Source organism: Pezoporus wallicus, unplaced genomic scaffold (genome assembly GCF_028554395.1).
Source record: "Pezoporus wallicus isolate ANWC-B61680 ecotype Strahan unplaced genomic scaffold, APGP_CSIRO_Pwel_v1 contig_6354, whole genome shotgun sequence".
Taxonomy (NCBI): Eukaryota; Metazoa; Chordata; class Aves; order Psittaciformes; family Psittacidae; genus Pezoporus; species Pezoporus wallicus.
The window spans coordinates 3456143-3471398 of record NW_026638688.1 but is presented as its reverse complement, the minus strand read 5'-3'; positions in this window follow the sequence as shown (position 1 = coordinate 3471398).

The window sequence follows — 15256 nt, the reverse complement described above, 5'->3', positions numbered from 1 at the left end:
GGGCACTCTGAAGCAGGACCAGGGTGTGAAATGGCAAGGGAGGTTTTTGGGGTGCCAGGGAGCTTTGGAGTGCTGCCGGGGCTGTCCTGGTGGAAACGGGGTGCTCTAGGATGGGGACGGGAGGGTGGGATGCTCCAGAGCGGTTGGGGCACAGGATACCTGGGAGCAAGGGGAGCTGGGCAGAAGTCCAGAGAGCAGGGTGCCTCAGCTAGCTGGGGTGCAGGTTGTTGGGATGCTCCAGAGCAGCTAGGGCTGGTGAGGCTGGGGTGCACCAGCTGTCCCTTTTTGGACCCCACCATGCAGCTCCATCAGGACAGGATGTCTGGGGGGAAAGGGGTGTCCCTCCAGTGTAGACGGGAAACTGCATCTCCCTCAGATGCTTTACTTATACAGAATTGAATGAGTTCAGACCTGTATGGGGTCAGTCCCCGCCAGGATGGGTTCTGTGTCCCAAAAGAGATTCATCCCCTTGCCACACAGCCATACAGCAATGGGCCAGCAGCTCTTGCATAGCAGGTGCTGGGAAAACCAGCTGAAATCTGACAACTCCAGAGCTTAGTAGATCAGACTTTACATAAGAATGATGCACATTACACAAGGGCTCTTTGTGTGTCTCCAAAAATAAATGGAACCCATGTATGCGCTGGAAGGGGCGCTCTGGGAGGGAGATAGCTAGTGGGACATAAGTGCTGGTGAAACCCACGCCTCACTAAGGGAGTGGCTGTTGAAGGTTTAGGCTGTAGAGCAGGTTTTGTTTCAAAATCTACTGTAATTATATTAAACAGCTTATGAGTGGTGCTAAAAGCTCAACAGTTAAGTATTTTGTGTAGGCTTGGAAGGTTTTATATATTCCTCCGTTATCTTTTTAAGTGATCGCTTCATACTGGCGAAATCTCAGGCAATATTTAGCAGCACAGCCCTGAACACCTCCTGAGTGTGGCATTAAAGACAGCGGTTGCCCAGGAGCTTTGTGGGGCTGACAGGGTATCTACCCCATGGGGAACATTTTCCATGTTCCCTATTGCAGGATCAGTCTCTGGTTGCCCTCCCAGAGGTATGTGCCACATCACTTTCCCCAGCAGCTGTCCCATGGGCATATTCTCAGATGAGCAAGGCTCATTCACATCAGACACTGTCCTCCCATGGTTTAGTTCTCACCACGGCTTTTTTTTCCACCAAAACCTGCCTATTCACTAAAACAAAAGATTGCCACCAGGGAGCCCTCACCCGTCTCACCTCTAGGCTTCCCCTCAAGGACACATTCATGGCTCCTGAGCTGTGAAATAAGGGTGATTTTAGCTTCTGGGGCCAACTTCTCAGCGATGCACTTGAAAAGCGCTCCTGTAACCTGTTTGTGAGGCTCAGGGTGGGAGCAGCCAGTGTCAGGTGAGGAGCAAAGCATCTTCTATCACTCCGGCAGACACCGGGCTGTTCCCTGGGACCTGCTTTGTTTTTTTCCCCACCTCCTGATTCACTCCACAACCATCCTCACGTGTGTGGGCTCTCCAGCGCCTCGCAAGCAGTGAGGAGGATGTGCTGCCTTTGCATAATGTGTTAGAAATCAACCAACCAGGACACATACGTCCATTGAAAACCAGGCTTCATTAGCACCAGGGCAAGAACAATTTGTTTTCTTCATTCCACCCAGAGCTGAGCTGGTTCTGAACTCCGGCTGCTTTCTCTTGTCACTGCTGTGTTTGTGCTGACTCAGTACATAACTGCAACAAACATAAAGCTTTAAATGCTGAGTGCTAACCCTTCTGCTGGCCAGATGAGGACTCCACGCTTTGTGTAACACAGAACAGATCACACTGTGCTCAGAGCTATTTGCAAAGCACAATAGGATTTAGCTTATATATTTTATTTCCACTTTAAAGGTGGGAAACAGCCTGGGTCAATGCAGAGTGAGGAGTTCAGGTGTTGCTGCAAGCGAAACCACCTCCTCTGGCTCCCAGCCACAGGGGCCGTTTGTGCACCTCATTACTGTGGTCCAGGCTGCTGGCAGCACAACATGGGGATAGGAGATTCACACGGCCTGTTTAGTGCATAAATCTGTTACAGGCACTGACATTTGATTTTGACACATTAGGGATTAAGGAGTGACAACGCCTTCCCAGTGGTGCCCTTTTTCTGTCCAGAGATTCCTGCCTGCTCCTTAGGGTGTCTCCAACAGCACCGCAAGCACTTGCTGAACGGCAGCTTGCACCCTGAATGTCATGACCGCCTTTGCACACAGCTACACCCGCTCTGCACCCCAGCCTCCTGCCAGGATGAGCCTGTCACCATCAGACCTGAAAGTCCTGTGGCACAGAGGTGAAACAAGTTTTCCTGTTTCAAAGGCAGGTGCAGGAGGAAAATGTTGGCATCCTGCATGGGGATCCCACATCAGCAAGGGCCCCTCAGGGCTGATGCTGTCATGATTGTTTAAAAGCCAGTGCAGCCTCCTGGGTGATCAGGCAAAGAGCCAAGGTCAAATCCAGCCTCAGCCCCTGTGCAGATCCACTTGTGCCCATGTGGTTTACATCAACCTTTTGCTGCTTGTCTGCAAGCCTCCAGAGTTGGCGTAGAGAACCATTTTTACATCTCAGTACGTGCAAATAGCATGCAGGGAGTTGTTTGCATCATACCCCTCCCAGCCTGTCAACAAACACATCAGCTTCCTGCAATTTTTGCTTTCTTTGCATCATGGTATTTCTAGATCCAGGATGTTATTCAATCACCCCATTTCTCTTTGCCACATGTGGTTCAAAGCCAGTCCTGGGAGTGAAGCAAAAGGAAGTGGAAGCAGGTGGTGTGGGAGACACTTCATCTGGACTCACAGCTTGCCTTTTATAACAAGCATTGTTTCTTTCAGGTCTCTCTGCAATAAGGGGAGCTGCTCCATACCTGGTTTTCTCTTGGGCAGAGGCAAGCAGATTGCCATGCTGCTCCTTGGTGCTTGGTATTCACGGTCTGTGCTGTGCTGACTAGGTGTGGGGAAGGGAGCAATCATACAAATTACAAGGTATGGTTCCTGCGTCCTGAAACTGCTGCTTGACAGCTCAGAGAGGCCCTGACTCCCTCGGTAAGGAGGATCAGATGGGAACAGGGTTGGGGAATTAAAGAAAATGTTAATATTTTGTTTTAAAGAAAACTTTAATATTTTCCCTTCTGAGTCACACTGGCTTTGCCTGAGGCATCATCAGCGTTCCTAGAGAAATGAGTTGACTACCACGTGCACTGGCAGGACACTGAGCTGCGATGTAATGTTCTCTCATGCTCATGTAACTGGGCTGATGCCTGAACTCCTGGAAACTGGAGAGTCACTGTGGGACAGCCCAGATCCCTATCTGGCTCATTATACTCTCTTGAGCAAAACATCTTGGCAAAGAGTTTGGCAGAACATAAACACTCGGACTTGGAAGCAAGTCCCACACAAAATGCATGGAGATGTCTTTTTCCATGGGTGGTCACATATAAGCCACGTGCCCCTGAGATGGGACAACAGCTAAAAGCAAGGTCAGAATTGTCCCCATTATCCAGGGGGAATCCCTAGGATAGGTGACAAGCAGGGTCTGTGGTGCAGGGTGCTCTATGCTTGCCTTGAGGCTTTGCAGTTGTTTTATTTGTGTTTCAAGGGCAGCTGAAGATCCCCCATCTGTAGGGGATCCCATGGAGGGGCCTGAAGTCAGCACAGCTTGTTCAGCACCATCTAATCCTAGGGTGCGTAAGGACGTGGATAACATAACCAAGTGATTAGGGGAGGAAAAGCCTTAAGGAGCCCACTCTGAAGACATAACTCTACCTCTACACTGCAGCAAGCTCCACCACTTCCAAGAGGGTTGGTGTCCCTAGGGAGCTGCTGTCTTGCGGGTCAGGTCACATCACCAGCTTCACCTTCTGTAATGAGAGCTGACGTATAACCCATCAGCACTACAGGGTCAGACAAAAGCCACCGGCTTCACAAGCTTCTGGGTGCCACATGCCTGACCTGGGACGTGTGTCCAGGGGTGATGCTGTTGTGGCCCCTCACTGCAGTGCAGGGACTCACCAGGCTGCCCTGCCCTGCTCATTCACCAGCCCATGTGGCCTTGGCTCCTTGCCGAGCAAGAAGTGAGTATGTGCCACCTCCCTCATTCCTTCCTTTTCTTCCTTTTCCTGTTGAGCTCCCACCCACCTGATGGAGATGCCAGCAGGGCTGGCGGGGACCCAGCGCTGCCTTTTAGCTTTGCCAAAGGAGGATACAAGTGGCAGCGGGTGAGCTCCGCAGATGGCAGAGTCTGCTCTGCAGCGATGCCTCTATCTTGCCATGGGCAGATCAGGTCCAGGGTCCAGCTTGTCCCACTTACCTCACACCACAGTGGGTCCCAGGAGGATGGTAGCTGTTGGAGAAGTGTGGCTCCCCTTCCTGGAGCCACAGTTCTGGTGCTAGTGGGGTTGTCTGGATGCAGGGAAGTATGGGCATGGTGAGGTCCTGCAACTGAGCATCTGCTCCATGAGTACTCCCTTCCCCAGTGGCCACGAGCTGCTGGGTGAATGCTTGCCCCGACCACACTGCTTTGGGGGCTGCAGATCTTTCCCCTGGTCTCTGCCTTTGGTGTTGGCTCCTGTACAGATGTTTTTCCAGGTGTGCTTTTTGTGACCACTTCCCACTGACCCGGTCTTCATTCCTTCAGCTCCAGAATCTCCACCACCACCAACCTAACAATTCAGTGTTCTTCTTCACAAGGACATCTTGCAAAATCAGTGGCTCAGATCCCAGCTAAGACCCATATCTGACCATGAAGGAGACTTGGGGAGCAGTGCTCAGGGTCTTCCCACAGCTCCATTTCCTTGTGTGAAGCCCTAACCACAGGCACTGGGCTGATTTCAGGCAGGATGAGCAGGGCTGTGTCTCATAATTGCGGTTGGAAGGAACCACAACTAAGGTTCCATTCAGCCCTGACCATTCTATGGTTCTATATACATCTGCTTGTGGGCTCCTTGGCTGGCTGCAGCAGCGGTGGCCTGGGCAGAGCTCTCTGCTCGAGGTGCAGAGGAGTACTTCTGGCTGTGCCTTTCTCCTTGCATGGGCTATTTCTCCTCCAGCTCTCACTGCACTTTGGACAGCAGGTGAATGTGTTTGGGTGAGTGAGTCATTGCCCCAGCGCACCCTTTCATAACGACACAGACGTCACTGCTTCTAAAGAGGTCAAGTTGTTTGTGCTCAGCAGATCTGTCACCCAGAAACCTGTCCCTGTGGATCTGCCAGAGCACACTGCAGGTTTTCCTTGGCAGGAAGCCTGGCACCGTTTCTGTGTGGATTTTAGGAATGGGAGGTTTGGGGAGTAAAGAGCCTGCTCTGCTCTTCTGAAAGAGCAAATGCAGGAGGCCTGGAAAGGTCTGCAGGAGAAAGAAGGGTGTTGTGGAAGTTGTGTATCCTGAGAGTCATTTTAATGTGAATGAACCCCAGGCAGTTCAGTGACTATAACTTTTAGCTGTGAATTAGCATAGCAGAAAGTCTTTATTTACACGTTTTCCAAAGGAAGGGACAGGTTGTAGGAAGATGCAGCACAGAGAGGAGCACGTGTGAGTGCTCTGCAGGAAGCAGGGGCAGAAACAGAGATTTATCCTCCCAAAACACCCTTCACTTGCAAGACTCAAGTTCTCTTTGGTTTTTGGTTTCCTTATTATTCAGCACAAAAATAGAAGAGTCATTTCATAGGAACCCTCTGCCTGGCTCTCTGCAGAGATTAGTGGATCAAAAGCAGGGCTGCAGGAATCAGCTTGTCTGGGAAAGTCAGGATTTCTGTTTCCATTTCTTAGTGGAATGAAAAAACAGCTTAAAATTTTCCATGAAGAAGGCCTCTTGGGAACAGAGGAAAGATTTCCTTTTGATCTCTACCTTAGTGAGGCTTGTTTCCCTAATAGGACTCTTTACATAATAAAGCCTCTAGATACAAGATGAAAAAAATCATTGCAAAAATAAAGGTCCAACCTTTCTGTTCTGAAATTGTTGACATTTATAGAAAAAATGCCTCTATTTGGGGCACCTCTGCATGAAATGGTATGGAAAGCAATTCTTTTTCTACATCTAAGCTCTACTGGCATGTCTGCTGCTATGAGGCCCCAGACATGCCATGCAGGGTTCCTGCAGGTACTGATGCTGTGAGCAGGACCAGCTGAGGTTATTATATAAAGAGGAGCAATTGCATGTAAACAAGACTTAAGTAACTCCATGGCTGCCAGTTTCTCTTGCTGGTCCTCTTTTCCTACTCCACCCCTCCAGAGCCTGACACAATGGGTGTTCAGCACAGCTCTGTCCTCTCTCCGCTCCCAGCCAGCTCAAGGCACAGCAGCCCCAAGGAGCCCCAAACTGAACCTTGCAGGTGCTTCAGGCAAATGAGGTGGTTGAACGCCCTGATGAAGGCAGACCTCATGCCCACCAGTGCTTGGGAAGCTGCTGGCTGTCACGTCTGTGGGCAAACAGCTGTCTTGGCACACCGAGGTCATGCTGGTGGACACGTCCTGCAGGACAGACACTGTCCCCCTGTGGCTGAGGGTTCTCAGCATCCCCAAAAGCCAAGCATTCCACTTTTACTTTTTGCCTCCTCCGCTAAGTGTTTTTAGAGTCCTAATCCACATGGCTGGCATCAATGGTCATGCTGGATACCCATTCACGTCACCTGGTTTCAAGCCAGGGCTGCAACACAATGAGGACTTGGGGACACCAGAAGTGGCTTTCACCCCCGCAGCTTTCTGGGGAGCCTTGAGCACTTCAAGTCAAGGCATTACACGGGTGCAGAGGGGAGCAAGCAACGCAAGGATGAGGTACTGAAGGTAGGACAGAACGTCTCTCCTGCCACAGGGATCTGGCTGCACACGTATGTGCTTAGCACAGTGGCCTGAAGCAGGGACCGTAAAACATAAACAGCAACCAGAAGAACTTTAGTTGGCCCAGCAGTGTGGGGTGCACCCAGCGCTGGTGCTGAGGCCATAAAGATGCTGAGATTTGGTGCAGGGTGAGGTGACATTGGTTGAGCCAGCTGCAGATAGCCTCGTGCCCTTCAGCTGCTTTGGGAGCTGGGGTACAAGGTACAGAGGACAATGTTAAGGTTTTTAGCCTGTCGTCAGCTGAAAAGCAGAATCCCGCTCCGGTCAGATGCAACACCTACCAGCTCCAACTGAACATCTACAGGCCTGCTTGACCTCAGAAAACAGAGTCTGGCACAGTGTGTTTGAACAGTTTCCAACCTTTAACTTAAAAAGCAAAGGCAGGGCCTCCCGTTTTCGTGTCCAGACATTATTCCAAGAGATTTCTATCCTATGGGAGCGTGGCCTGAGGGGACTGTAAAATGCCGCAACCCCATACACTATTTGGAAGTAGGTTGTGTCTTGTGAAAGAATCCTGTGTACTTGCACAAAGGGGAAAACAGTATATGTAAAATAACCCCATACAGGGTTATTTTACGTTAGGCACCCTTGTTTGTGGAGCAATAAGGCACTCAGACTCAGCCTTTTCCTGCTGAAGCAAAACCAGCGCATTGAAACCCAGTTTAGCTTTCGGGGATGTTTGTTTTTCCCATCTTCGTGTTTTCCCTTTAATCTTTGTGCCAGACAATTAAGACAACATTCCTCTGCATCTTTCCTGCTGTTTTTTGTGATTATACGAGAGCCAGATGTATTTGCTCCGTGAAAACAACATCTAAAGCCATGCTCTGTGGTTTCAAGTAAAATCCTCCACAGCGTTGACTCTTAAACTCAAGTAGGTCTGAAATCTGCATTACTGGGAACATACCCTTAAAAATAGACTCCTTAAGGAAAACCAATCCAGGCAGTGATGCAGAGGGGAGAGCTTGTTCTCAGGTTTGCATTGAAGTTCTTGGTTGATGGGGACACTTCGGGGAGCCCTAGAACACAGCGGAGCGGTTATGAAACCCAGCCCCGCTGCCACACATCCCAGTCCCGGTAGATGGCGGTGCCACATCATTTATCCCTATTTTTTCCTCCTTTTTTCCCGAGTTTCTGCCCTGGTTGGGCTGCGCACACTCTGGGTGCTGGGGCAGCTCTGCGGAAAGAGAGGATGCTCTTGGGTTTTGTTCACCTAAAACTGCTGGTTTTGATGAATGTGAAATCACAGTCAGTCGTATCAGCTCAGCCCCAGGGCTCTGTAACCGCTTGTGCAGCCCATCTGCCCCTCTTGGGCTGCTCCATCCCGTAGCAAGCAGCATGGAAGGGACAGGGAGGAGAGTGATACTACGTGATTTAGGGGGACTATGCAGATCCAGGCAGCCAGAGCGCTGGATTTCTCTCCAGACTCTTTAATGGTCTTGAACAAACCCTGCTCACACAGATCCCACTTCCTTTCCTTGGCTGTTTCCCTCTCAAGAAGGATATACAGCACTGGATAGGCAGTGTGGCTGGATGAATAAATAGCAGTTCTCTTCATAGCCTGCAAACACCTTTATTTGGCTAGAAGTGGCCCAGGCCCCATCCAGCACATGCTGCAGTTCACATTCACACCTCCCTGGTGTGCCCAGGGAACGCGCTGCCGCTCCAGCATGGAAAGGCTAGTCCTCGTCTTCCTTCTCATCATCCTTGTTGCTGCCACGGGCCTGGGGCAGGAACAAAAGGAAAAGGGACAGCATGTGAGGAGTGTGCTGGGTGTTTCATGTATCATCCCCTAGCACCGCGAGGTATTTGGTAGCACCCACAGAGAGGGTGGTAGGTGCAAACCCCACAGGACTGGTGTGCAGAGGGGCGGGCAGGTCCCAGCACAGAGCTGGTGGTGTGGTTACCTCTTCCAAGTTGCTGCCGGAGCTGCTGCTGCTGCTGCTGCTCCTGTCCTCTCCCCCATCTCCCTGCAGGGGCTAAGAGAAAAGGACAAGCATCACCAGGGACCCTGGCACCCCATTTAGTGCTGGCGCTAGAGCCTATAGGCAGGGACATGGCTGGTCTTGTGGGTATCTAGAGCCTGGCTTTGCACCAGTGGTGCTATGGAGCCACATGTACCCATGGCCCCACAAAGACCTGCAGAGGCAAGAGTAAGGATTCGATGGTGTGTGCAGTGCAGACATCACTGTCCACAGCAGTTGAAGTAGGAGGAAAAGGAGAGGGTACTGACTAGGAATATTGGGACCAAAGAGAGAGCTGTCTCTCAGTGAAAAAACCATGCATGCAGTATGATTTACAAGACACAGCTCCAGCTACCAGAGGTGTGGGGCTTCCATGGGTCAGACACTGCTTCCCTTCACAGTCAGGATGTAAATCAGGTGGGGCTGGTGCTTTCCAACACCCTGCAAACCCTGGCTGCTGCCTGTGCCAAGCATCCTTCTCCACAGGGCTCGGTGGCAACCTGGGAGCTCTGTACCATTCACGTCCCCACCGCATTGTGCTCACCTATAGAGGAGGCCCTACTCCATAGCTGCCTGCTCCCTGAGACACGAGCCCCTAGCTTCAGATGGTTTGAGTTGTGCTGGGCTCACCCCAAGCACCAGGCTGCAGACTTTGGGCTGGAAACCCTCAGGCAAATGGTTCAACAGCTGATGAGCAGAAAGTGCCACCATTCCCCTACCTTTGTCTCTTCTTTCTCTTTTTCTCCCTCAGTCTTTTCTTCTTTCCCCTTCTCTTCTTCCTTGCCCTTTTCCTTCTCCTCTTTGTCCTTATCTTCCCGTCCAAACCCTACAAGAGGGCACAGAAGGAGTTTCATTGACAATGTACAGCATCCAGCACACACAAACCCCACAGGTCCCACTGGTTTCACACCAGACACTCACATTTCAGGATTGTAGACATTTCAAAGAAGCCAAAGAGCTCTGGGGCACGACACTGTCACACCTACAGCACAGAGAGACCCTGAAGGAGCAACAGGAGTAATGGGAGCTTTTCAGGGATGAAAACATCTCCCTGGATCCCACCATTTGATTTTCCCTTCTCCATCTCAGAAGAGGCCCTGTGCACTTTCTACCCCCTGAAACAGCAGGGAAAGGGGTAATCTGTGACCTCCACAAGAAAACCCATCAAACAGGACCAGAACTTGTGTCCAGCCAAGCAGCACCCACTGTCCTCTGCCCAGGGAAGCAGCAAAGGGAGGGTGACAGAGGCAGACTGAGAAATCTCAGGGCAAATGTGCACGGAGCACACTTAAACCCCTGGGAGAAGGTGCAAATTACAGCACTACTTCAAATTAAATGGGGATGAATCAATAGAGAGCAGGGGTTGGGGGTCCCAGGAAGCCCCAGCAGGAAGGAGACCTCCCCCAGGGACACGGTGATGAGAGGAGGGAGATAGAGACAGCAGCAAGCAGGAAAGCTGAGAGCAGCAGCAAGCATTGATGAGGTGCCTGAAGGGTGACAGATGAAAAGGAAAGAAAGAAGATTGCTTTAAAAATAGCAGGACCAAACAAAGCCCAGGAAATCGCCTTGTCCACAAATAGCAAAATAAAGCAAAGGGAATGCAGCAGGGGTGGGGGATCAGGTCTCTTCCGCACATAGGGAAGAGGGGGATTGTTCCCATGCTGCAGCAGGTAATAGGGAAACAGTTTCTGTTCCAGCCATTGATAAAGGAGGCAGAATATTAATGGTTTCTTTCCATGGTTTTTTTTTTTTTGGCCAAAAATTACATCATCTGGTTGGTATTTGGGCTTTTAAAAGAGCAGATAACATTGATTTGTATTTTCTAGACAAGTTTCCCCTGCAGGGCAGTGGGAAGCTGTGGGGTTTGAGGAAGCATAGGAGGAGAGATAGGTTGGATGGGGAGAGGAGGAGTATGGGAAGTGACTGATAAAAGGCAGAATCAGTGCAAAGTTAAAATCTAATTAATAACAAACAGTAATCTAATTCATCTTTGTAATTAAGAGGTGCAACTACTGATTGAAAATAATTACATTTTAATCTAAAATCATTAAAAATAATCAAACATTAACAAAAGAAAAGGCAGCCCCTGGGAAGATGCAGGAGGTGTAGCTGATACCCTGAGCTCCGGTCCCGCTCACCAAAGCTGCTTCACAGCTTCCTCAGTGTGTGTTCAGACCCAGATCCATGGGGGATGCCCCTGCCTTGTGCCTTCACTGCTTGGGTCTGAGCAGGTAGGAAAGGCACAAGGTGAACAGAGATACACAGAGATGGACCCCAAGCTTTGCACTAGGTCTTCCCTGTGCTCTCACCTGAGGGGATGTCTCCAGCATCCTTTGCAGTCCCCACCATGATCCATGGCCCAGATGACAGCTGCCAAAGCTCAGCTTTATCCTCATCCCAGACCAGCAAATCCAGTTTTACCAGCTCCTTGGCCATGCAGCATTTTGGGCAGCCAAGTTTCCCTGCCCCACATGAGCTGGTGCCTTAGAGCCCAGGCAGGCAAACCAGCAAACCCCAGTGCCCAGCTCCATGGTTCTCACTGACAAGCTGTGATTGTCCTCCACAGCCAACCAAAGCTCGAGAAGCACGTGGCCTTACGGTAGCCTGGATGGCCTTACCCCACCAGTACAATGGGCTTACAGGTCACAGTGCCTGCTCCTGTCTCACCCAAGGAGCCAAAATCCTTCCCTCAAGCATGATGCCCAATTGCCGTCCTCAAGACCACACTGAGCACGAGCTGTCCCAGTGATGTTCCTGCTGCACCTTCTGCTTCACCCTGCCCTCCTGCTCTGCTTCTTCAGCCTGTGGAGTTGGTATATGAGTCTCTAAATCCCTTCAATGACATGAGGGAGACAGGGAAGAGGCTTACCTGGAGCTGATGAAGACAAGTGGCCTCCTGGATGCCTGGCTGGCAGCTGCCAGGGATCTGGGTATTTGAGTGCTGCAGTCTCCTCCCTAGTCCCATTTTGAGAGCAGAAAAACTGGCTCTGCCACGGACAGCACATGACACTGGGAACATGACCAGTCCCATGCATACCTGCAAGAGGCATTGCCTCCAGCACAGGCAGAGCAGAAAGACCCTTTGCAAGCAAGCCAGGGCAGCTCTGGAGGCTGCAGACATCCATAGGAACCAGTCCTGGGACCCAGGAGGACTCATAGAATCATAGAATAGTTAGGGTCGGAAAGGACCTTAAGATCATCAAGTTCCAACCCCCTTGCCATGGGCAGGGACACCTCTCACTAAACCGTATCACCCAAGGCTCCATCCAACCTGGCCTTGAACACCACCAGGGATGGAGCATTCAGAGTCTGGGAATGTGCTATGGTCAGCACCCTAGTGGAAATAGAGAAGAGGTGATTTGGGGCGTCCTTAAAACCACAGTGAGAGGAGCCTCCAGCAGGTCCTTGCTCCACTCCCGGTGAGAGGTGTCAGGCAGCTCCAAGACGTCCTGGCAAGGCCAGGCCATGAAGTACTCAGTATTCCCAGCTCCCTCTGAACCATGTCCTTGCTGCTGGCTTTCACTCCAACATATCATTAAGCAAATACCTGTCAGCAGAGAGCAGTTACCAGCAGGTCTAAACACTTGCATAATGTGCTTCCCCTCTAATGCAATGCCCTCGTTTCTAATAGCACCAATATGGGATAATAACAGTAACAATAATGTCAAGAAGGGCTTGTGTACCTGAAAGCTAATTTGTTTTCTCCACCTAATAAAAGGTATTACCTCTCCCGCAAGATTTGCCCCATTTAAAACCTTCAACTCTACAACAAATTTGCTCCCGCAGTCATTTGACTTTAACTTACAATAATTGCAATACACATGGAGTCCCCTCCCACCAAGTGAGACTAACCCTGGGTAACTCAATGCAGGGAGCAGGCAGCTGTATAGAAGTCACTTGTCCTAAAAACCAACCATGTCTGCCCCAGGCCTCCTCCACTGGAGCCCTAAATTAAAATCAAAACTCCCCTCAGCGGGTTTAGATCAGAAATAAGGGATGTGTTTTAACAGCAAGGGTGGATAAACCCTGGAGCAGCTCAGCAAAATGGGTGGCAGAGTCCCCGTTGCTGCCAATTTATAGTCAATAGCTGTGGTTCTTTGGAGCAGAGATGCTTCAACTCACATGCAAATCACTCTGGGAACTCCTCGCAGCCAGTTTTGGGGTAAACCATGGCAGCAATCCTGCCTGTCCCGGCAGGATGAAGCCACCAGATCGATGCAGCCTGGGGTACAGTGCAGAAATCTGGCAGAGATGTGCACAGGGAACATAGCGTGGGACCCTGTTTGGATCCAGGGAGGCTGTGTGGTGTTGGGACCTGATGGCATCCAGCCCTGCCACCTTAAGGAGGATCCTCCCCTACAAACACCACACTCAACCTTACTTTTAACTGCTGCCTTACAGCACAGGGGTGGCTGCCACCACCCAGCAGGAGAGCAGAGAGTGGAACCTGCAGCCACGTCCAGGTCCCAACCCACAGACCATGAAGGTTCTGCTGTCACCCTGCAGCAGGGTGACCCAAAACACCAGCATACAGCCACCTTTGAGCTGCTGTCACAGTGCAGAGATTTGAGGGACTCACTGAAAACATTAATTAGCACAGTACTGAGCACTTGCAACTTCTATTTCTGTGCACTTACATCTTCTTCAGCTACAGAAGACCAATCTCTGTTTAAATTCCATCATCACAGACCACTGTTTATTTAGGATCCAGTGTCCACACCTGGGAAAGAAATGCCTCCTCCTGCCACAAATTTTCCCCTTCCTGCCTCTGAGTCAGGGCATTTAATTTGCGCTGTAGGTGACGTGGGACATGCTGTCCCCTTGGTAGTGCCACCAGTGGCAATGTAGCTGCTGATTCTTTCAAATGACAACAACTGCTCATCCCGCCTGTGTCAGAGGTTTTGCTGCTACCGAACGTGTGTGTTTTAATAATGAAAGGGAGTCCCTGGGAAGCTGGTTGGAAAAGGGCTGGGAGCACATCCCCGAGCCCATCGGGAGGACCAAGCCTTTCTTATGTTTTAAACCTTTCCACAGCAGCTGCCAGGAAGCAGCTTTTACAGCTACAAATAACAGAATCTCTCCCAAGGAAAGAAAATAATTGTGGAAAGCTTTTTTCTCTTATCCCCCTCGAGTCCCTGCCAGCATCTTAGCTAACTCTTCTCTATTCTCAGCCACCTCTTACCTCTCCAAACACTACCACAAGTGCTCAAATTACTGCCAGCTCTCATTAGGTTCATGCACAAGGCAAGGCCAGCAGTAAGACCTCCAGACAGTTGGATGCTGAATTCTGATGAACCCTTTGGGTAGGAAGATTTCAGCAACTGTGGATCTGTTTTAGTTGGCTGTCTATTGCAGTCCTTGCACTGGCACACCAGTGAAGCTGGTGAACATTTGATTACTGGCTGCTGTAACAAAATCCAGGTGGGCAAAGAAAGAATTACTGTCTGCATATTCAAAACAAATCACCTCATTTCCTTTAATTATTAAACTCCACTAAAGCACTGCAGGTCAGTAGAATGTATCTGCAAGAAAAGCAGCTGCTGTGCCATATCTTTATTTTTTTCTCCTCTGCCATTTCTGTACATTTTGGCTTTTTAGCAGGAGCAAAGTTACCATTTTGCACTGGTGCAGGAACTGGCAGCTCGGCTGTAGGAGCCCTCACTGCCCAGCCTTGGTTCAGAGTTCTTTTTGCTCTGGGAAAGCTAGAGAAAAGCCATGAGAAAATCCATGAGAAAAGCCTCAGCTGTCCCAGCTTTGCCCCACAAACCACAGCCAGGGCTAGAATCAAAAACCCCACCGTTCTTGCTTCTCATTGTGTTCATGCCCACTGCTACCTCAATAGCTTTTCACTGAAATGGTTGTCAAAAGAAATCCTTCTTTTAATAATGCTATCAAGCAAACCAAGAAAAAAAATACAGAATTCATGGTAGCACAGGGTTTTTTTTCACCAGACATTCTCCTTTCAAGTTTAGTTGCCTTTAAGATGCAAAAAAACACAGCTCTCCCTTTAGAGATCTAATCGGTCTACCCATGACTAAGGCAAGGCTTTCCCCATATATATATATATATATATATAAAAATCAGAGGAGCATTATCCAAAAGGTATTCTAATAATAAGAACACCTCTCTACTGCACAAATAGAGGAATGTTAAGCCTTCAGTACAGCTGAAACGTGCAAGACCTGCTAAAACCCAGAGGATTTTCCAAACAGGATTTGAGCATCACTGTCACCAATGAGCCGGTACAGAGGCAGGTGTGACATTCGGTCACCTCTGGTTAGCTATTCTGGACTTCTTGAAGTTCCATTTTAGCTGTGCATTTCTGCTCTTGTGATTCCAACAGAGGCTGTTCCCTCCCAATGGGCAGGCTCAAAAGATAGACATTGCAGAAAGGAACAAAGCAGGGAAATTTCAGAGCACAAAGAAACAGACACTGTACATGA